This window comes from Moschus berezovskii, chromosome 7 (genome assembly GCF_049115385.1).
Source record: "Moschus berezovskii isolate FMDL1 chromosome 7, NW_MosBer_1.0, whole genome shotgun sequence".
Lineage (NCBI taxonomy): Eukaryota > Metazoa > Chordata > Mammalia > Artiodactyla > Moschidae > Moschus > Moschus berezovskii.
The window spans coordinates 82,585,654-82,592,796 of NC_142466.1; the positions used below are offsets into that span (position 1 = coordinate 82,585,654).

General features: G+C 52.7%; 1 long non-coding RNA gene across 1 annotated transcript; it reads left to right on the forward strand.

Annotated features, from left to right (window-relative positions):
- Positions 1 to 2,334: 2,334 nt before the first annotated feature.
- On the forward strand, positions 2,335 to 7,048 carry LOC129556940 (uncharacterized). Its single transcript, XR_008686131.2, has 3 exons — positions 2,335 to 3,148; positions 4,020 to 4,066; positions 4,904 to 7,048. It is a non-coding gene; the product is annotated as an uncharacterized LOC129556940 (long non-coding RNA).
- The last annotated feature ends 95 nt before the right edge of the window (positions 7,049 to 7,143 follow it).

A 7,143-nucleotide genomic window follows, 5' to 3' on the forward strand; every position in this document is an offset into this window, starting at 1 on the left:
CTGGGATTGCTCCTGGCCGGGCCAGTGGGGGACAGGCCAGGGGAAGAAGGAATGTCAGTCCTAGGGGTGGGGGAGGCTCAAACAGTGGCCCTGAGGTTTAGGTTTGGAGGCTCCTTCCCAAGTGGTACCAGCATTCCTTCATGCCTGAAACCTGGAGACCTTGTTTTCTGAGGAAAACCTGCCAGTTTGCCCTCTCTTCCAGAACTGGTGGGGCAAGGAGGGACAGGCCAGAACTTTTACAGACCTGCCCTCCTTCCTCAGTCCCCTCACACGCCCTGCCACACCCATTGGGAAAGTTCCACAGGTGTCCCATAGTGTCTCCCGTGGCCTTTAGCACTCACATATCCCAGGGGGTTCTCCAAGCCAGCCCCACCCCAGTCTGAAAAGACCCAGCCAGAAGGGACAGGGCTCCAAGGGCTGTGTGCCAGACCAAGACAGGAATCCAGGCCTGGGGTTCCCCAATCTAGGCCAGCAGAGGAGACAAGTCCTCAGAAACAGAGGAGCTGTCTTCCCGAAACAGAGTTCCCCTGGAGTCCTGCCCTCAGCCCAGCTTCACGCGCACAGCCTCCCGGGACACCCCCTGCAGGGAACTCGGCTGGACCGCCGGACCCGATTGTCTCCCTCCACTCTGTTCCTGGGCAGTTTGCTTCTGGTGTCCAGGCCCTGACTTTCCCACCTGTCAGCTGAGTAGTAGTAGTTCCTGTCTATGTACTGCCCTGGGCCTTTGGGAGGGGAGTGGGTTGGCAGAGTCTGAGAGGTAGGGAGGGTCTCCAAGTGTCATGTGGCAGCTCAACACGGTCAAGCCTCTTGAGCCTGTCCTGGGACTGTCTCAGGCATAGGGAGTGAAGGGACAGCCATCGTGAGGCTGCTCTGGCAAGGGCTGGGGTTTTCAGTCACCTGCACCTTACACCACTACCACCTCCTGCCACATGGGTGAGGGAATCAGGAGTCTTTACCTACCCACACTTTCCCAAGAATCTCTTCTGATAGTGAAGAACTTCTAGTAGTAGTAGTAGTTTAGTCGCTAAGTCGTGTCCGACTCTTGTGACCCCATGGACTGTAGCCTGCCAGGCTCCCATGTCCTTGGGATTCTCCAGAAAAGAATACTGGAGTGGATTGCCATTTCCTTCTCCAGGGGATCTTTCCGACCCAGGAATTGAACCAGGGTCTCCTGCACTGCAGGCAGATTCTTTACCAATTGTGCTATGAGGGAAGCCCGAAGAACTTCTAATAGCGGAAGCTTCTAAGTGAAAGCTGCTAATAGCTATTGAGCACTTCTAATAGCTTTCAAGCACTTTTGATACACCAGGCACTGTGCTCGTATCTTTTACTCCTCAAAGCCCCATAAAGTGTGTATCGTTGTTTTCTCAGTTTTACCTATGAGGAAACTGAAGGTTGGAGAAGTTAGGTCGCTTGCCCAAGATCACTCGGTGAATTGGAGATCTGAAATTCCTACTAGCTCTAACTCCAAAACCTGTGTCTCCTGGCTCCACGAACAGAGCAGCGGCTGTTCACACAGCTCATTCTGAAGTCCCTGAGGCTGCACAGCCCAGCAGGTAAGGACAAGTGGGGGGGAAGCTTAGACCATGTCCCAGTGTAGAGACTATCCTGGGATGAGGCCTTTTCGTGCAATGGCCATGAGGGGGCAGTGTATATCCCCAAACCGCGGCCAGGGGATTACTTATACTTTGCCTCAGGAAAACAGTAAAACTTTTTAGATGAGTTTATAACCAGTATCTTTTAATCACTGTTTATATATATATATATATATATATATATATATATATACTGTTTCTCTCTGCTTATTGCTATACATAGTATAAGCACAGGAGGAAAAACATACCTAATGTTTCAAACACCTGAAGTAAGACCCTCCCACACAGAGAACACCCAAGGCAAATCTCAGTGGTAGAAATATGCCATGTACCTTGAAGGGAACAGCAAAGCCACCAGGCAGTAGCGGGATGAGTAAAGGAGAGAGTAGCAGAGGCCTTTAAGTCACTGGAAACTTAGGGCCGAGGAGTGAATGATAAGATCTGGTTCATTTCTGGGAAATGTCATTCCAGCTGCTGTATTGGGACTAGAATGTATGAATGTTCATAGTCGCTCAGTCGTGTCCAACTCTTTGCAACCCCCATGGACTGTAGCCTGCCAGGCTCCTCAGTCCATAGAATTTTCCACACAAGAGTACTGGAGTGGGTTGCCATTTCCTACTCCAGGAGAATCTTCCTGACCCAGGGATTGAACCCATGTCTCTTGCATTTCCTGCATTGGCATTTGGATTCTTTACCACTGGGCCAACTGGGACTTGGAGAAGGCAGTGGCAACCCACTCCAGTACTCTTGCCTAGAAAATCCCATGGACGGAGGGCCTGGTAGGCTGCAGTCCATGGGGTTGCAAAGAGTCAGACACGACTGAGCGACTTCACTCTCACTTTTCACTTTCCTGCATTGAAGAAGGAAATGGCAACCCACTCCAGTGTTCTTGCCTGGAGAATCCCAGGGACGGGGGAGCCTGGTGGGCTGCCGTCTATGGGGTCGCACAGAGTCAGACACGACTGAAGTGACTTAGCAGCAGCAGCAGCACCTGGGACTAGACTGTAGGACTGAGTCAGAACCAGAGAAGAGGCTGGGAAAACAGAAGGCCACTGCTGTAATCCAAGAGCAAGTGACAGTGGCTCAAACCGAGGACTCTGAGAGGTGGTTGGATTCTAGACACAATTTGCAGAGCACACCTAAAGGATCTGTGGACAGATGGGATATGGGGTATGAGAGGAGGAGCCGAGATGACTTCAAAGTTTGGGGCCTGAGAAATGGGAAGATTTAATGTGCCTTTTACTAGGATACAAAAGTCTGGGAGGAGCAGGCTTGTGAGAGGAAAATCTGACCAGGAGGCGGTTGTCCATGAGACTGAAATCTGGAGACAGGATTGAGCTGGAGATCTAATTTGGGGAGCTGTTGACATCCAGTGGTATTTAAAAGCTGGTGAGGTCATTTTAGGAGGGAAAGTGAAAGAGTCCACGGATTTTGCCCTGGGCACTCTGTCATCTGGAGGGCAGGGAGCTGAGGACCGGTCGAGAAGCAGAGACTGCCAGAGCCAGAGCTGGGCCCAAGCTGTGTGACTCAGTGCTACAGGGCAGTCCTGTAAGGTGAGCGTCTCTGGGGGATTTTTTCCACGTTGCCCAGGAGGATATGGGCTTCCCTCATTTGCCCTTACTTGTTTGAACTGCTTGAGGGAAGGGACTGACCCCAAAGCACAAGTCAGCTAAGGCCCCATAGAGTTCAGGTTCCTGGAGTCAGGGGAGATCACAGACCTTGGCCGCCTTCACCCCTTCAGCCATCTCTGAAACACTGTTTTCGGAGGGGCTCCACCATCTCTTCCCTGGGCCACCTCATCCACCTGCAAGCTCATAACTGCCTCCCTAGGCTTAAAAGCTCCTTCACTAGCCCAGGCCTGGGCCTTTCCCTAGATATCCCACAAGTATCTCTAATTCAGCACACCCAACCTCCAGACTGCCCCTTGGTGTCTCCACCAGCCAGTCTCCCCTGCCCTGGCGCTGGGCCTCCGTTAGGAGTTCATCTTCTCGTTAATGTCCCCTGACCTGGACCAGAGGAACCAGGGCATACGTGGAGGAATGTGGGGGGCAGCAATGGCAAGAACACATCCTTCCAACAGGAACCCCCGTCTGAGGAATCCTCTATCAGCCAGCAAGGGTTTTGTCGGGTCCCTGGAGGACTCAAGGCTCAGCCTTGGACATATGACCTCAGCTGTGTGCCTGGGTGTGCCTGCCTCTGAACTGTATATCTCAGCCTCAGCTCCACCACTCACTCAGGCATCCCCCACCCCCGGGCCAGAGCATCCCCTTACACACCCACTGCCACCTTGGCTTCTGAACACAGACACAAGGGGAGCCCATGAACTCTGGTAAACTCTGCCCAACCTTGCTCCATCAATGCCTATGGCAAACCTGAAACCTAAAACACCTCACTCCTCTGGGCCATATGACCCCTATTTTGCAGATAAGGAAACTGAGACCCAGAGAGTTTCAATAACCTGCTAGAGCTTGGTAAGGGCACTTGAATGTTTGGGCTTTTTGCTTATATAGAGTGTACTTGTTTGTTTGTTTTTCAGTGTTTCACTGTTATTTTAACTGTGTTTTAAAAATAATTATATTTTTGGCTGTTCTGGGTCTTCACTGCTGCTTGGGCTTTTCTCTGGTTGCGGTGAGTGGAGACTGCTCTCTAGCTGTGGTGGCATGCTTCTCATTGTGGCTCCCGGGCTCCAGAGCACAGGAACTCAATAGTTGGGGCTCACAGGCTTAGGTCCTCTGCAGCATGTGGGATCTTCCCAGATCAGGCATCTAACCCATGTTTCTTGCATTGGCAGGCAGATTCTTTACCACTGAGCCACCAGGGAAGCCCTTAACTGTATGTTCTATTCACACATCTACAGAATATATTTCACAGTTCAAAGACCAGACAAAACCCAGTGGAGATCATATCAACAAAGGACTGGAATCCCTACTCTGTACCCCTTGCTGAGCCAGCCTCCCCAGGCCCCAGATTCCTTGGGTGTCAGATGGGTGTGATGACATGAGGACCACGAGGCAGTCTGGAGCGGTGACAGCATGCTCCCTCCCCACGTGCCAGGCTGAGCTCATTCCATCATCCCAGCAGCCTGGGAGGTTACGTCCTGTCCTACCCAAGCTCATACAGCCAGTGAGCGGCAGAGCGTCTGTTTGGACCAGGAGGGCTGGCCTCATTGTCTGTGTTCTTAGATGCCATAGTTATGAGTCCTGCACACGGGAGGGTGGGTACAGATCTCTAGACCTGCTCTGGGTTCAGTACAAGGGTGAGTACAGAGCCAGGGCAGGCTGTGTAGCCACAGCCTTCTCTCTCTGCAGTTGCCAGCACCAAGGTCCAGCCCAAGAGGGCTCCTCCCACCTCTCCCAAGTCTGCGGAACCTCATCTGAGAAGAAGACAGTGAGACCAGGCAGACCGAGGTGCCACCTGAGTGCGAGTGGGAGAGCGGCAGGCCGGGCAAGGAGTAAGAAGAGCCTCTTCCCAAAGCCAGGACCATCAAGCTGAGGACCAGACCTTCATTGGCAAAGCCCTGGAGAAGCTTGTCCTGGAGCTGACAGCGTTGGAGGGGTTCCTTCTTGTCCCATCCCTGCCCCCATCTCAAACAGAGCCTCAGCCAGCCTGAGGCAGGGGGCAGTAATGGGGTTGTGATATGAAGTTTTGAAGTGCTGCAAGAAGTCAGAGCAGGTAGGCTCCCCAGATGCCAACAGGTCGCAGCCTCACTAAACAGATAGAGAAGCTGAGGCCCGGAGCAGGGAAGGGTCCTGTGTGGGTCACACAGCCAGTCCATGCCAGCCTGAGACTAGAAGAATGGGAGAGGAGCTAGGGTTCCTATAGCTCACATCCCAGCCTGACTCCCAGAGCTGAACAGATGTCCCTCAGGAGTCCAGCCAGGGAGTGCTTACAGGAGGGGCTGTGTGTGAGCAAAGCCAAGAGCCGGGATAAGGCACCATGACACCTGCCCCATCACATCTTCCTGCTTCCCTCCTTCCCTCCCTTCCATATTTCCCTCCTGCCGTGTCACCTGCCTCTCTCCTCCAGAGTCCTCCCTCACCTCTGGCCCAAGCCTTGGCCTCACCTCTCTCCAGGCATGGGCTCAATTCACCCTCCCCACTCACTTCTCTGACCTTGTCTTCTGCTGCTCCCCAACTCTTGCCATTCCAGCAAAGGTCCTTCCGTGCTCGAACCTTCAGACCATTGCACTGGCTATTCCCTCAGCCTGGCGTGCTCTTCCCCAGCATGTCCGCATGGCTCACTCCTTCACCATCTTCAAGTCTTGACCCATTACCTCCAGTCTTCACACCCACACACACTTCCTATCCTCCTTTTCTGCTTTTCCTGCTTAGCATGTATCACAAACACACGTTTTGCACAGAATATCGGCTCCAGGAGAACAAAGACTTTTTAAATGCTTATATCCTTAGCTCTAGGATGGTGTCTGATTCTCTGCCAAGAGAACAAAGGGTCTGTGCCATGTGCCCAGAAGAGCTCTGACCTGACCAGGTCACCTGAGCCTGACACTGGGCTCAGCATCAGCAGGAGGTTCCAGGCAGTGGGCTGAGTATAGGTCTGAGGCATAGCTTCAGACAGCTGGAGGGGTTCTGGGTGGACCCCCTGGCTGGCCTGCCTCCAAAGCCACCTCCCGGGCACATGAGGATGCCAGAAGGCTGTAGTGGTCAGTGGGGACAGAGGAGGGTCTGTATATGCCCTTCTCATCTATGACTGAGGCCTTAGGGTCACACTGCTCTGGAAGGAACACCAGGGAAGAAAGTGGCCACCCACTTTGTGTTCCCCGACTCGCCGAGGCTGAGAGGGGAAGAATTGGGTCCAGGGTCACAGAGGGAGGCAGCTGACTGGCACTTCCAGCTGCGGGCCCCTCCCTGGATGCTCCCAGGCCTGGCTCGGTTCCTCCCACGTGGGATGTCAGACTCATTCATGTCTCTCCTCCACCCTGTGCCCCCAGCCCGCTAATCTCAGTGAGCCCCATACCTGGCACTCTTCCCATCACCTGTACTCATGCTATTGCTATTTCTTCTTCATCTTTTAAAATAAATGATACCTTTGAATGAATTCGTATCACAGTTGTATAAGCACGATCACATAAGGAACCCCCAAATTTACCCCAACCCCAGAACTGGAAAATCATTGCTAGGTTACCCTAATCCCATGCTCCTCCCCATCTTAGCACTGTCTCTGTCTCCATGAAGGAAGTATTCCTTTTTTTTAGTGAAAAGTTGGTCCCTTCTCTCAAGGAGTTTACTTTTTTTTAATTTTTGGCTGTGCTGGATCTTCGTGGCTGCGTGTAGGCATTCTACAGTTGCGGTGAGCAGGACTACTCTCTAGTTGCAGTGTGCGGGCTTCTCTTTGCGATGGGTTCTCTTGTTGCGGAGCTTGGGCTTTAGGGCGCTCAGGCTTCAGTAGCTGCGCCTGCCTACGGGCTTAGTTGCCCCACAGCATTTGGAATCTTCTTGAACCAGGGATTGAACCCATGTTCTCTGCATTGGCAGGTGGATTCTCAACCATCGGCCCACCAGGAAAGTCCCTTTCTTTTTTAAAAAAGTAG